Here is a 16,450-nt window from a genome sequence, read left to right as displayed (position 1 = left end):
CAGGAGAAGAATATCATTTACAAAACTGCCCCTCCCGGCAGCAAAAAGTAGCCTGTAATCCCCTGAAAGTTCTCTCATTTCTCAGAATCCATATATTCCAAGCAGCTGTGAGCATAACTTCAAAGAAGAAAGGAAGCCCAAATCTCCGCCTTGCTTGAGATATACATTTCTAAATAGTAGAACCATGTGACCAATCGACCTGCAAGTAATTCCAAACCCTGGCACTGAAATTACAACCAAAGAATAGATTAGCCCTGTCCTACCAAACTAAGGCATTACAGATGACACATAGATTATCAGCCGTAGGGAACCTCCAATGCCTGCAGACCAGCATGTCCTTTGTGCTGAGCCTGTCAAAAAATAGGAGCCAGCCAAAAACCTTAATTTTCATAGTACATCTGCTCTGCCAAAGCCACCTGTAGGGATCAATAGTTGGGAGGTGTGTATGCATGATGTCATAGAAGCTCTTTGCAGAGAACTGTCCAGATTTACCAGGCCAAATCCAAACATCAGGCAATGTTGGATCTCTCTGGATATTGAACAACCATCCTTCCAAGGACTCCAATTCTGTTGCTGCTTGCTGAGAAATTGGCAGATGAAACATTAAGTACAAATCCTGAGTTTGCAAAAACTCCCTGACAGAAACCTTATCATCCAAAACAAAAGAGAAAAGCCTTGGCAATCTGAGGCTAAGTGGCCTTAAAGAGCCACCTACATGCCAAGCATCCAGCCAAAAGAGAGCAGAATCACCCATATTAACTTGCACTGAAGCAATTGACCTATAAGTGTCAGCAAGCTTGAGAATGTCCTTCCACCAAAAGGAGCCAGTTAGGACTGTTGCATGGGGCACGACTCCATCATAATAACTATCCCAAATCAACTGGACCCAAGGAACCTGCTGTTTGTTGTAGAACTTATGCATTTGTTTGAGAAGCAGACCTTGGTTCTGAACATTGAGGTTTAGAATGCCAAGTCATCCCTTATCCTTTGGTCTACAAACTAAATCCCAGGCAGCTAGGGATTTCTTAGGCACATCGGAATTTCCTCTCCACAAACATTCCTGAAAATCCTATCCAACTGTTTGATAATACCAGGTGGGATATGCAAGCTGCAGAGGAAGTATATGGGCATTGAAGTAAGCACAGATGTGAGCAATTGCAACCTGGATCCTTGTTTGAGCATGGCAGAGCTAACAGACAGTCTTCTTTCAACACTATCCACTAGAGGCATGAAATCAATGATTCTAGGTCTTGTTGTACCTAGAGGCAAACCCAGATATGTGAAAGGTAACTGCTCCAGCTTACATCCCAGGATGGAAGACAACCTCTGTGCCTCTGTGGGATCAACATTTAGTGGCACTGTCGGTGTCAAAACCGGCGGATCTCGGGTAGGGGGTCCCGAACTGTGCGTCTAAGGCGGATGGTAACAGGAGGCAGGGGACACAATGTTTTACCCAGGTTCGGGCCCTCTTGATGGAGGTAAAACCCTACGTCCTGCTTGATTAATATTGATGATATGGGTAGTACAAGAGTAGATCTACCACGAGATCAGAGAGGCTAAACCCTAGAAGCTAGCATATGGTATGATTGTATGTTGTCCTACGGACTAAAACCCTCTGGTTTATATAGACACCGGAGGGGCTAGGGTTACACAAGGTCGGTTACAAAGGAGGAGATATACATATCCGTATTGCCTAGCTTGCCTTCCACGCCAAGTAGAGTCCCATCCGAAAATGAGACGAAGTCTTCAATCTTGTATCTTCATAGTCTAACAGTCTGGCTAAAGGATATAGTCCGGCTGTCCGGAGACCCCCTAATCCAGGACTCCCTCAGTAGCCCCTGAACCAGGCTTTCAATAACGATGAGTCCGGTGCGCAGTATTGTCTTCAGCATTGCAAGGCGGGTTCCTCCTCCGAATACATCACGGAAGAATTTGAATACAAGGATAGTGTCCGACCCTGCAAAATAAGTTCCACATACCACCGTAGAGAGAATAATACTTCCACAAATCTAATCTGCTGACACGTCTTGGGAAAACGACATTATGTCATGGCCCAGTGATTATTCGAACCATTTCCTTTAACTAGCCCCACACATAACGCGAGGCAGTTTTTTGACATGTCTTGTCAAAGCAGAGATCGTGTCCCCTTATCACGAGATTCTCATCAATACGGGTGTGGGTAACCCAACTGTGCCATCGATTACGGTGCTTGGGGGATAAGCGAGTTTTACCAGGCTAGTGGGGACGCTTAGTTTCGTCCGCCCATATAAAGGGATAAGGATTCACCTTCTCATCCATGCCTTCTTCCTCATTTGCTCATCCATTTTCGCTCACTCGAGCTCCAACACCCAAGTCCACATCCCTTCCCTCAACCTTCTCCAAACATGTCCGGAGCGGGAGGCAAATGGATGGCTTCCTCCGTTACGGAGGGACATATCAAGAAGCTGCGCGGAGCCGGATACTTAGCCGCGAATATCGCGCATCGGCTGCCCGCTGCGGGGCAGATCGTTCCTACCCCGGAACCTCACGAGAGGGTAGTTTTCCTCCACCACTTCCTCCATGGACTGGGGTTTCCCCTCCATCCATTCGTCCGTGGTCTCATGTTCTACTACGGTCTGGACTTTCATGATCTGGCCCCGAACTTCGTCCTCAACATTTCGGCATTCATCGTCGTGTGTGAGGCTTTCCTCCGCATCCGGCCCCACTTTGGCCTGTGGTTAAAGACCTTCAATATCAAGCCGAAGGTGGTGGGAGGCTAACAAGCAGAATGCGGCGGAGCCATGGTGGGCAAGATGCCCAACGTTATATGGCTTGAAGGTTCCTTTGTGGAGACCATAATGGGATGGCAATCGGCATGGTTCTACATCACCGAGCCGCGCGACGCCAAATGGGCGGCGGCCCCCGAGTTTCGATCCGGATTCCCTACACGACTCACTTCCTGGAAATAGAAGGGCTTGTCGTGGGGTTCACCGGTGGAGCTAGATGGACTCCAGAAATGTATCCGGAGTATGGCAAGCAAGAAGCTCAAGCTTGTCAACATAGTCCAGGTTATGCTGATCTGCCGGATCCTCCCGTGTCAACAACGGGATTTTTACTTGTGGGAGTTCGACCCGGCCCAGCACCAGACTCTGAGCGAGCTCTTCGATACGACACACAAGGACGTCTGGAAGGCGCTGTTCAAGGGCGCCGAGGTCCCTCCTTCTCTCGTCGAGGACCGCGGACTAAGCGCAAAGCGCCTAGCGCATTCGGTGAGTTCAATACGTCTCGTAGGACATTTATTTCCCCTAGCTTAATCATGTGCGGGGTCTAATCTCCATGCCTTTAACAAGACTGGGTGGAGATGTCGGGGCAGATTAACTGTCCGCCCCCCTTGCCCGAAAACACTGCGGACACTCTCCTGACGGAGATGCTGACTCCGGCTCCTTACAAGGTGCCAGAGAAGACCAAGAAGGCCAAGGGAACCCGAAAGAGTTCCCGATGCCAGGCGTCGTTGGACTCACCGTCCGATGACTCTGCGGCGCACTCCTCCCCTGAAGACGAGGAATAAGAAGAAGATGCTCCCCCTCCTGTTGGGGGAGGTAAGAAAAGGAAGGCCGCCCCAACTGGGGGGCCGAAGGGTCCAAGAAGGGAAGGACTCTCCTTCCGGACAGTTCCACCGCCGCCGATGAAGGCGAAGACGAGTGGTTGCCCAGGGCCAAGCCCCTGGGGAGATCGTAAGTATTCGGATACTAGAGTAACTCATAGCATTCCTTTGTCACACTGCTTTCCCTAATGCCGAAATATGATTATGCAGGCCGCCCCGAGCCCGTATCGATGTATCATCGGACGGCTCCCTGGGCTCGTCGGACATGGATAGCGATCCCGTCCCGATCGCCACCTCCCCTCATCTTGCGGACGACGCCGAGGTGCTATCTCACGAGGCACAGGGTCGAGGGGAGACAGTCCCGGAGGCGCCTCAAGGCGGCCTCCCGGACTTCGGGAGCCGAGGGGACAAGGCCCCTGAGAGCTCCGAGTTTGGCCCTCAGCCGAACACCGCGCCGGAACCTCCAGTGGTTCCGGGCTCGGGCAGGTGGCCTCCTTCTAAGAGGGGTGAGATGCCTGTACCGTTGACCTCTGTCCAGCCAGTGGTGCCGGACAATCTGCTGGAAGCGCTTCGCAGCGCTTCCATCAACAAGGAGCACCGCACTATCATGAGTGCAGTGATCCAGAAGGTTGAGTCCGCCAAGAGCGGATTGACTGAAGCCTGTGCCAGCCTTCTAACAGGCTTTGAGGTAAGTGTTTGGAATATAGGAAAATATTACCGCATAGAGAGTAGCCGCTGATGCTTTGTTCGGTGTTCACAAAGAAAAGCCGAACAGAGGATCAAACCATATTGCAGGAGTCTAATATGAGTATGTCAATATGCGTATGCAGGCTTCGCTGCTGGCGTCCGCCACACCGACTGCGGAGGTTGCCGTACTGAAGCAGGACCTCGAGGGGTCCAAGAAAGAGCTCGGCCTTGCCAAGAGGCAGCTCGAGGAGAACAAGGGTAAGTAATACCCTGTCTATAGATATGTATATGTAAAAGAAGACACGATTGCAAAATGACAGGATCATCGTATATTTGCTAGGGGCCACGACCGAGGTGGCCACCCTGAAGCAAGCGCTAACCAAGGCCGAAGATAAAGCAGCCAAGGAGCGCACCGAGCAGGAAAAGCAAGAGGCTCGTGTGGGTGAGGTGCAGCAAGAGCTCCAGGCTCTCGTGACGAAGCACGAGGCGTTGGAGCTTGACTCGAAGACGCGAGAGTCTGAGCTTGCCGCGGCCCTCGAGAGCGTGAAAAGTGCCAAGGCCGAAGCCCAAAAGGCCCTTCAGGAGATTGATGCAATGAAGAAAATAGCGACGGGTAAGGCATTCTATATGCAAAGCAAGCATGTGAAAGTAAATTACCTGTTACTTACCCGAATCCGGAGCTCTCCAGGAGCATTCGCAGATTTGCCCCGCAGCGTGTCGGATGCCGCACAGTTTTACCAGGCCGAGGAGGGAAGCTCAACGGAGAAGGTATTCTGGTCTCAGTATACTAAGACCGAACATCCGATGCCTCTGAGCGACTAGCTAAAGCAGCTGGTCGAGCTGCACAAGGTGGCCGAACCGGCCATGAAGGGCTTTATAGTCCGGCTGTGGCCTGGCGACGCCCTTCCGAACAGCTACTTCGGCCTGGTGAGGCGGCTTGTGGATGCCTACCCACGACTGGAGGTCGTCAAGCGGTCTGTCTGCATCGAAGGTGCACACCGGGCTTTCGCCCACGTGAAGGTGCAATAGGCCAAGCTAGACGCCGTGAAGCTAATCAAGGAGGGACCGCCGCAGTGCAAGGAGCATCGCACCCCCGTAATTTATTATGAGGGTGTCCTAAAGGGTGCCCGTCTTGTAGCGGACGAATGTTCAAAGGATGTAATATTTGAGTAAACTTGCTCGTGTGATCCTGTATGATGAAAACTTGTTTCATATGCGCTATGCAACGCTTGTGTGAATTTAAAATATTACCTTCTGTTTGGCTGTTTATCCAATCTGAGAGATGGCTAGTCCTCGGCTTCTGCCCCCATGCCACGAGTGCTGGGGTGTTCGGGATAAACCTGAGCACTCTTGTTCCCATGTTTGGGTCCTTCGAGGGAGGTGCTCAGCACAATGAACAAGGCAACCAGACTAATAATGCTTTATCACTCTCACTTAGCCATAGAATTCTATAATTTTAAATTTCGGCGAAGCCCCTGGTATTCGAAAGGCCGAATTCGGGGCGCGATACACGCCTTGAAGCCGGACAGGGCCGGCCCCTCGCTCTAAGTGGCATAAGTCTTTAGGGACTCGAAAACCTCGCCGAACAGCGACCAGTCTCTCGCCTTATCATGACAGTCAGTTTTAGCTTTCTCTACCGAGGTGCTAAGCCCAGCAGAACCGGGGCACAATCGTAGTAGTTCTCCTAGCGCTACCTTAGCCGATAGAGCAGAACGTAAGGTACCAAAACATAGGAGCCGGGCAAACCCAACATTTGACCAAAGACATGATTCGGAGCTGATGCATATAATGCTATAAGTTCAGGGTGCCGCACTTGTGAAAGTGTTCGGACTTTTCACACCATATTGTGGGGTACGTAATCCCCTGGTGTATTAGCCGTACCAAAGTGTACGGTTGCAAGGCGTCATTAATGAACACACATATATATAACAAGAATGCAATAATAGTCGTAATGTTATGCATTGTTTATTCAAAAAGGTGCGTTTAAAGCAGAATGATACAGATGGTGCGATAAGCAAAGGGTAGGACTATGTCCCTTCCAAGGGCAAGCTGAGGAACAGTATTAAATCAAATATTTCGCTCGTTATTGTAATCCACCTGGGAATGCCGTGGTGTGACGTAGCTTTCTGCCTCCTTGGTTGCTGCATCATGTGTTCGGCAATAGTGCTGCCGGACAGGGTTTCCAGAGATTAAGGTCCTGAAAAAGAGAAAAATAACCAAACGGGAAGCCCCTAGTGCGGTTTAGGCCGCGTCTTGGGGCGTGCCGCAGTTGTGCCCCCCTCCCCACCTGTGCCCATGGTATTTTTAATGCGTAATTATGTACGCGTGGCACGAGTTTCGCCGTTTGGCTGGGACTGGGGTGGGGGCCGCATTGCTACGCGAGCTCAGATCGCGCTAGGCGGTCTAGTTGTCGATTGCTCCAAGCGCACTTGAAGGTGTCCGGGTCTTGAAACGCCGAACCGGTGGATTGCCATGAGAGGCTGCTTTGCGCTTCTGCTGCGAGGGCCGCGGTGTGCTCCTCCGTTCGGAGAGATTGCTTTGTGTTTCCATTAACTGTAATAACCCCGCGAGGTCCTGGCATCTTGAGCTTGAGGTATGCATAATGCGGTACCGCATTGAATCTCGCAAATGCGGTTCGCCTGAGCAGTGCATGATAACCACTGCGGAACGGGACTATATCGATGATTAACTCTTCGCTTCAGAGGTTATCCGGGGGTCTGAAGACCACTTCCAGTGTAATTGAGCCCGTGCAATGGGCCTCTACGCCTGGAATGATGCCTTTAAAGGTCATTTTTTTGGGTTTGATACTTGAGGGGTCTATACCCATTTTGCGCACTGTGTCCTGATAAAGCAGGTTCAGGCTGCTACCGCCATCCATAAGAACTCGAGTGAGGTGAACTCTGTCAATGATTGGGTCCAGAACCAGTGCGGCGAATCCGCCATGACGGATACTAGTGGGATGGTCCCTGCGATCGAAAGTGATCAGATAGGAGGACCATGGGTTGAACTTTGGGGCGACTGGCTCCAACGCATATACGTCCCTGAGCGCACGCTTCCGCTCCCTATTGGGGATGTGGGTTGCATATATCATGTTCACCGTCCGCACTTGTGGGGGAAACCTCTTCTGTCCTCCGGTGTGTGGCTACCGGGGCTCCTCCTCGTCATCGCTATGTGGCCCCTTGTCCTTGTTTTCGGCAATTAACTTGCCGACCTGCTTGAACACCCAACAATCCCTGTTGGTGTGATTGGCTGGCTTGTATGGGGTGCCGTGTATTTGACACGAGCGATCGAGTATACGGTCCAAGCTGGATGGACCCGGCGTACTTTGTTTGAATGGCTTTCTCCACTGACCGGGTTTAGAGCCTTTGAATCCGGCATTGACTGTCGTATCCTCGGTATTATCACTGTTAATGCGGCGCTTATGTTTGTTGCGACGTGACCTGCTATTGCCGTCCTTGGTATCCGAAGTACCATGGTTCTTTTATATGTTATTACTGCGCGCCAGCCAACTGTCTTCTCCCACACAAAAGCAGGTCATGAGTGTCATGCGGGCTGCCATAGATTTCGGCTTTTCCTGACCAAGGTGCCGGGCTAGCCATTCGACGCGGATGTTGTGTTTGAAAGCCGCTAGGGCCTCTGCATCCGGACAGTCAACAATTTGATTTTTCTTTGTTAGGAACCGAGTCCAGAATTGCCTGGCTGATTCTTCTGGCTGCTGAATTATGTGGCTCAAGTCATCGGCATCTGGTGGCCGCACATAAGTGCCCTGAAAGTTGTCAAGAAATGCGGCTTCCAGATCTTCCCAACAGCTGATGGACTCTGCTGGCAAGCTGTTAAGCCAATGCCGCGCTGGTCCCTTGAGACTTAGTGGGAGGCATTTGATGGCGTGTAAGTCATCACCGCGGGCCATGTGGATGTGGAGGAGGAAATCCTCGATCCATACTACGGGATCTGTTGTGCCTTCGTATGATTCAATATTTACAGGTTTGAAACCTTCTGGGATTTGATGATCCATTACTTTGTCTGTGAAGCATAAGGGGTGTGCGGCGCCTCTGTATTGGGCTATATCGCGACACAGCTCGAATGGGTCTTGCCCGCTGTGATCGGCCCGGCCGGATTTACTTTTACTGTATCCGGCGTGACGTTTATCGTCTCGCATAGTGGCGTGCCCTCGTAATCCGTAGATCAATCTTGCATGCTTTGCTTTGTCCTTCAATATGTCTCGCAGGTCTGGCGTATCTCCCCACGCCTTTTTATTTGAATGGCGTTGGGGTGCGGGCTGAGTTTTTGGCTCGAATGCCCCTCTATCGCGGCCACGAGGTGGCCGATCGGCCACGTCATACGCTTCTTCCTCCAGTCGGGGTAGCAACCTGCATTTTGGGTAACTCTTGGAGGGGCGCTCGAGTTTATATTCCTCGGCCGCGAGGACTTCAGTCCATCTATCAGCTAGCAGATCTTGATCAGCTTGAAGCTGCTGCTGCTTTTTCTTAAGGCTATTTGCCGTGGCTATAAGTTGGCATTTGAAGCGCTCTTGTTCGACGGGATCCTCTGGCACGGCGAATTCGTCGTCGCCGAGGCTTACCTCGTCTTTGGAGGGGGGATGTAATTATCATCCTCCGCCTCTCCATCTGCCGCTCTCTCAGGAGGGCTGGCTCTTCCATCCTCCTGCTCTAAATCTTGCTGGAGGGGATTGTTGTTGTCTTCGACACTATCCGGAGTGTTATTATCTCATGTGCCGGTATCACCACTTTTGCTTTGGCGGGACTTAGAGCGGCGCCGTTGACGTCGGCGCTTGGGTTGCTTCTTGGAGGGGTCATCCTCCGCTATCTCGTCGCCATTGCCTTCTTTGGGTGTATCCACCATGTATATATCGTATGATGAGGTGGCTGTCTAGTGCCCTGTGGGCAGTGGTTCCTCTTCGTCTCCTGCATCGTCGTCCATACCGTCGATATCTTCGGAGTCGAAGTCGAGCATGTCGGTTAAGTCATCGACAGTGGCTACTATGTGGGTGGTCGGTGGGCCGTGAATTTCTTCGTCGTCCGCATCCCAGTCCTACCGGACATAGTTCGGCAAGGATCCTCCTGACAAGGAGAGAGACCTTAATGAGTTCGGTATGTCGCCAAAGGGCGAGTGCTGAAAAATATCCGCGGAGGTAAACTCCATGATCAGCGCCCAATCGGATTCGATAGGAACGGGCGCAGGCGGCTCGGAGTCCGTGGCCGGAGAAGGATCCGACAGTTTAACAACACGGCTCTCGTGCAAGGTAAGGTCGATGTTTGGCTCGATCGCTGCTGAGGGTAAGGCCTCCGTGGCGGGGCCCATCCACCCGTCCATGGACGGCGCAACTGGCCCCGAATTGAGGGTCGGAGCGGCTGCCTGTGCGATCTCCTGAACACTGTCCGACGGTAGAGCTAAATTGTACTCATCGTAACCGCGTGACGCACAAGGTAGAGGCTCGAATCCGTCGAAGATCAAGTCTCCACGGATATTGGCCGTGTAGTTTAAGCTTCCAAACCTGACCTGGTGGCCAGGGGCGTAACTTTCAATCTGCTCCAAATGGCCAAGCGAATTGGCCCACAGTGCAAAGCTGCCAAACACGAAGATCTGTCCGGGGAGAAAAGTCTCACCCTGGACTGCATCGCTATCGATGATAGTAGGAGCCATCAAGCCTAACGGCGATGGCACAGAGGAACTCTCAATGAAAGAACCAATGTCGGTGTCAAAACTAGCAGATCTCGGGTAGGGGGTCCCGAACTGTGCGTCTAAGGCAGATGGTAACAGGAGGCAGGGGACACAATGTTTTACCCAGGTTCGGGCCCTCTTGATGGAGGTAAAACCCTACGTCCTGCTTGATTAATATTGATGATATGGGTAGTACAAGAGTAGATCTACCATGAGATCAGAGAGGCTAAACCCTAGAAGCTAGCCTATGGTATGATTGTATGTTGTCCTACGGACTAAAACCCTCTGGTTTATATAGACACCGGAGGTGCTAGGGTTACAAAAGGTCGGTTACAAAGGAGGAGATATACATATCCGTATTGCCTAGCTTGCCTTCCACGCCAAGTAGAGTCCCATCCGGACACGAGACGAAGTCTTCAATCTTGTATCTTCATAGTCTAACAGTCCGGCTGTCCGGAGACCCCCTAATCCAGGACTCCCTCAGGCACCATTGAAGATTTTCCAAAATTTACCTTTAGGCCAGTAGACTGTTGAAAAATATGGAGCATGTTCTTGAGAGCCACCAACTGGTCCTCTACTGCAGAAAGGATAATTATTGTGTCATCTGCATACTGATTGATAGGAAAGTCAGGGTCATGAGATGGGATTGGAAGTGTTAGAACTCCCTTAGCCAGCATGTCATTGACCACTGTTTGAAGTAGATCAGCAGCTATGACAAATAAAAGAGGGGATAGTGGATCCCCCTGCCTGACCACACATTTACATTTGAACTGTTTTCCAAGCACCCCATTGAGCAAAACAGATGATGATCCTAAGGAAAGAATCTCTTTAATCCAAGAAATCCATTTGACATCAAAACCTTTGTGTTGTAGGAGTTGCAAGATGAGGTCATGCTCCACAGTGTCAAAAGCTTTGGCAAAATCCAATTTCAAAATGATAATTGGCCTTTTTGATTGATTGCATTGATGTATATATTCAAAAACCCAAGCCAGGCAGTCCTGAATGGCTCTGCTCTTCAAAAACCCATATTGATTCTTATGGATGCATTGCAGAATGACCTTTTGAAGCCTATTTGCCAAAAGCTTAGTAAGGAACTTGAGGCATGTGTTTGTAAGAGATATTGGTCTAAAATCCTCTGGTCCTTCAGGACACAACATCTTTGGAATTAAGGTGATAAGGGATCCATTAATATTTTCCAAAGATAGCTTCCCATCATAAAACCCCTGAATGAGAGCCAAAAAAATCCTTCTCAATGATGCGCCAACACTTCTTAACAAAAAGACCATTAAAACCATCCGGCCCCGGAGCTCGATCAGTCGGCAATTCTTTAAGGACAGTGGTGATTTCTTCAGCAGAAAACAGTTCAGACAGACTGCTCAAGCCATCAACAGGTTGAATAATAGCGTGCAGATCAAAGCCCACATTAATACCTTGCGCCTGGCCCATTCTATTTTTAAAAGAGGACCAAAGGATTCCCGCCATTTGGGAGTGATCAGAAACTAGGTCAGCACCTGCAACAGGGAGGCTTGCAATCGTATTCCTGCGCACATGTTCAGAAGCCATTGCATGAAAAAACTTAGAATTCTCCCCCCCACCTTAATATAACGGATTGTACACCTCTGCTTCCAATAAATGTAATGTATTCTAAGCAGATTCTCATGGTGTAATTTAACAATCTTCTGAAAGTTAAATTCAGGTGTGGTGAGAGGCCTCAACTCTTCCAAGTCACCAAAGAATAAGATTACTCGGGAACAATCCATTGTGAGTCGTTTAAGGAACGATAGGTTCTTGCTCCAAGCCTTGAGGGCAGAATGCAGGCGCTTAAACTTGGTTGTCAGGACCGCAGAAGGAGACAAATCAGCAAACACTGGCTGGTTCCAAGAAAGCTTGACACAGTCCAAAAACCCTGGCATGTCTACCCAGTAGTTCTCAAACCTGAAAACTCTGGTTTTAGGTATATTGGTGTCAATTGAAACCATGCAGGGCACATGATCAGATGACGTTTTTGCCAGGGGTAGAACAACAGTGTTGGGATAGATAGAAATCCAGTCTGAGGTGGTAAAAAACCAATCAAGCTGTTCGAGCAATGGCTGCTCCTGCATATTGGACCAAGTAAAACTTCTGCCTTTTAAAGGCAATTCCAGCAAACCCAAATGGCCAATGATCTCATTAAAGAGGAAAATGTCATTGACATCACCACCTGGTCTGTTTCTATTATCAAAGGAACGAATGAAGTTGAATTCTCCCAGAAGCAACCAATTCTCGTCTGTTGGGATATTAAGGTGGTAGAGCCAACTAACAAAATTATCCCTAGGGGGGCCATCACAGGGCCCATAAACGGACACTAGGGTCCACTTCTCAGCATTATGAACTAACTGAAAAGAAACTACAATGCCAAAGCTCTGAACTTGAACAAGGGTCCCATGGAAGATGGACGAGTTCCAAACAACAAGGATGCCACCAGAAGCACCAACAGCCGGGGCAAACACAAAAGTATCAAAGCGCCGAGGACAAAAAGATCTAATTTTTCGAATATCAAAATCCGCACACTTCGTTTCTTGCAAGCAAACAATGGAGCATTGACTCTCCTCAATCTTTGCTCTCACATCACGCTGTCGAGCATCTGAATTCAGGCCACGGACATTCCAACAGAGTACACGCCAATTACGATAAGTTGTACTATCCATAAAGAACTCGCATCGATAAAATAAGGACTGTTAGGCATAACCTAGCAATTTCATAGATCATAGCCACACGACCCAAAAGAGCAAATAGTGCAACAAGTTCAGATAAAACATAGCCACTAAAGAGACAAAAACTATGCTCCGCCGACGTACTTCTTCCTCCTATATATATCCACGTACCCCAAAACGATCAGAGCAGGAGCCAAAACCCTAATTCCACTGCCGTAACTTTCTGTATCCACGAGATCCCATCTTGGGGTCTGTTCCGGAGCTCCGCGGGAGGGGGCATCGATCACGGAGGGCTTCTACATCAACACCATAGCCCCTTCGATGAAGTGTGAGTAGTTTATCTCAGACCTACGGGTCCATAGTTAGTACCTAGATGGCTTCTTCTCTATTTTTGGATCTCAATACAGTGTTCTCCCCCTCTCTTATGGAGATCTATTTGATGTAATCTTCTTTTTGCGGTGTGTTTGTTGAGACCTATGAATTGTGGGTTTATGATCAAGTCTATCTATGAATAATATTTAAATCTTCTCTGAATTCTTTTATGTATGATTGGTTATCTTTGCAAGTCTCTTTGAATTATCAGTTTGGTTTGGCCTACTAGATTGATCTTTCTTGCAATGGGAGAAGTGCTTAGCTTTGGGTTCAATCTTGCGGTGTCCTTTCCCAGTGACAGTAAGGGCAGAAAGGCACGTATTGTATTGTTGCCATCGAGGATAACAAGATGGGATCTCTTCATATTGCATGAGTTTATCCCTCTACATCATGTCATCTTGCTTAAGGCGTTACTCTATTTTTAACTTAATACTCTAGATGCATGCTGGATAGCGGTCGATGAGTGGAGTAATAGTAGTAGATGTAGGCAGGAGTCGGTCTACTTGTCTCGGACGTGATGCCTATATACATGATCATGCCTAGATATTCTCATAATTATGCTCAATTCTGTCAATTGCTCAACAGTAATTTTTTCACCCACCGTAGAATACTTATGCTCTCGAGAGAAGCCACTAGTGAAACCTATGGCCCCCGGGTCTATCTTCATCATATTGTTCTCCTACTACTTTGCTATTTACTTTGCCTTTATTTTACTTTGCATCTTTATCATAAAAATACCAAAAATATTGTCTTTATCATATCTATCAGATCTCACTCTCGTAAGTGGCCTCATAGGGATTGACAACCCCTATTTGCGTTGGTTGCGAGGATTTATTTGTTTTGTGCAGGAACAAGGGACTTGCGCGTAGCCTCCTACTGGATTGATACCTTGGTTCTCAAAAACTGAGGGAAATACTTACGATACTTTACTGCATCATCCCTTCCTCTTTGGGGAAAACCAACACAGTGCTCAAGAGGTAGCAAGAAGGATTTCCGGCGCCGTTGCCGGGGAGGTCTTCGCAAAAGTCAACATACCAAGTACCCATCACATACCCTTATCTGCCGCATTACATTATTTGCCATTTGCCTCTCCTTTTCCTCCCCCCCCCACTTCACCCTTGCCGTTTTATTCCCCCTCTCTATCCTCCCTCTCTTTCTCTATTTGCCTCTTTTTGCCTGTTTGCCTCTTTGTTTGCTTGTGTGTTAGTTTGTTTGCTTGTCACGATGGCTCAAGATAATACTAAATTGTCTGACTTCACCAATACCAACAACAATGATTTCATTAGCACTCCGATTGCTCCTCTTACCGATGCTGAATCTTGTGAAATTAATACTGCTTTGCTGAATCTTGTATGAAAGATCCATTTTCCGGCCTTCCTAGTGAAGATGCCGCTACCTATCTTAATAGCTTCGTTGATTTGTGTGACATGCAAAAGAAGAAAGATGTGGATAATGATATTGTTAAATTGAAGTTATTTCCTTTTTCGCTTAGAGATCGTGCTAAAGCTTGGTTTTCGTCTTTGCCTAAAAATAGTATTGATTCATGGAACAAGTGCAAAGATTATTTTATCTCTAAGTATTTTCCTCCTGCTAAGATCATCTCTCTTAGAAACGATATTATGAACTTTAAGCAACTTGATCATGAACATGTTGCACAAGCTTGGGAGAGAATGAAATTAATGATACGTAATTGCCCTACTCATGGTTTAAATTGGGGATGATTGTTCAAAAAATTTATGCCGGATTGAATTTTGCTTCTAGAAATCTTTTAGATTCGGCCGCGGGAGGCACTTTTATGGAAATGACTTTAGGAGAAGCTACTAAACTCCTAGATAATATTATGGTTAATTATTCTCAATGGCACACTGAAAGATCTACTAATAAAAAGGTGCATGCTATAGAAGAAATTAATGTTTTGAGTGGAAAGATGGATGAACTTATGAAACTATTTGCTAATAAGAGTGTTTCTTCTGATCCTAATGATATTCCCTTGTCTACATTGATTGAGAATAATAATTAATCTATGGATGTGAATTTTGTTGGTAGGAACAATTTTGGTAATAACGCGTATAGAGGAAACTTTAATCCTAGGCCTTATCCTAGCAATCCCTCTAATAATTATGGTAATTCCTACAACAATTCTTATGGAAATTATAATAAGATGCCCTCTGATTTTGAATCTAATATTAAAGAATTTATTACTTCGCAAAAGAATTTTAATGCTATGATTGAAGAAAAATTGCTTAAGATTGATGATTTGGCTAGGAACGTTGATAGAATTTCTCTTGATGTTGATTCTTTGAAACTTAGATCTATTCCACCTAAGCATGATATCAATGAGTCTCTCAAAGCCATGAGAATTTCCATTGATGAGTGCAAATAAAGAACCGCTAGGATGCGTGCTAAGAAAGATGCCTTTATAAAAGTGTGTTCTTCTAGTTCCTATGAAAATAATGATGAAGATCTAAAAGTTATTGATGTGTCCCCTATTAAATCTTTGTTTTTCAATATGAATCTTGATAATGATGCGACTGAATATGATCCACCTTTACCTAGAAGGCGTTCTAAGAATTCGGAATCTATTGATCTTGATGCTAAATTTGATAAAAGTGGGATTGAAGAAATTAAAACCCTAGATGTTGCTAAACCCACTATTATGAATTTCAAGGAATTTAACTATGAAAATTGCTCTTTAATTGATTGTATTTCCTTGTTTCAATCCATGCTAAATTCTCCTCACGCTTATAGTCAAAATAAAGCATTTACTAAACATATCGTTGATGCCTTGATGCAATCTTATGAACAAAAACTTGAACTCGAAGTTTCTATCCCTAGAAAACTTTATGATGAGTGGGAACCAACTATTAAAATTAAAATTAAAGATCATGAGTGCTATGCTTTATGTGATTTGGGTGCTAGTGTTTCCAGGATTCCAAAGACTTTGCGTGATTTGTTAGGTTTCCGTGATTTTGATGATTGCTCTCTAAACTTGCATCTTGCGGATTCCACTATTAAGAAACCTATGGGAAGAATTAATGATGTTCTCATTGTTGCAAATAGGAATTATGTGCCTGTAGATTTTATTGTTCATGACATAGATTGCAATCCTTCATGTCCTATTATTCTTGGTAGACCTTTCCTTAGATCGATTGGTGCAATTATTGATATGAAGGAAGGAAATATTAGATTCCAATTTCCATTAAGGAAAGGCATGGAACACTTTCCTAGAAAAAATATTAAATTACCTTATGAATCTATTATGAGAGCCACTTATGGATTGCCTACCAAAGATGGCAATACCTAGATCTAGTCTTGCTTGTTATGCCTAGCTAGGGGCGTTAAACGATAGCGCTTCTTGGGAGGCAACCCAATTTTATTTTTATTCCTTGCTATTTTCTCCTGTTTAGTAATAAATAAATTATCTATCCTCTGT

The sequence above is a fragment of the Triticum urartu genome, chromosome 6 (genome assembly GCF_003073215.2).
Source record: "Triticum urartu cultivar G1812 chromosome 6, Tu2.1, whole genome shotgun sequence".
Lineage (NCBI taxonomy): Eukaryota > Viridiplantae > Streptophyta > Magnoliopsida > Poales > Poaceae > Triticum > Triticum urartu.
Note: the sequence above shows the minus strand (reverse complement) of the source record.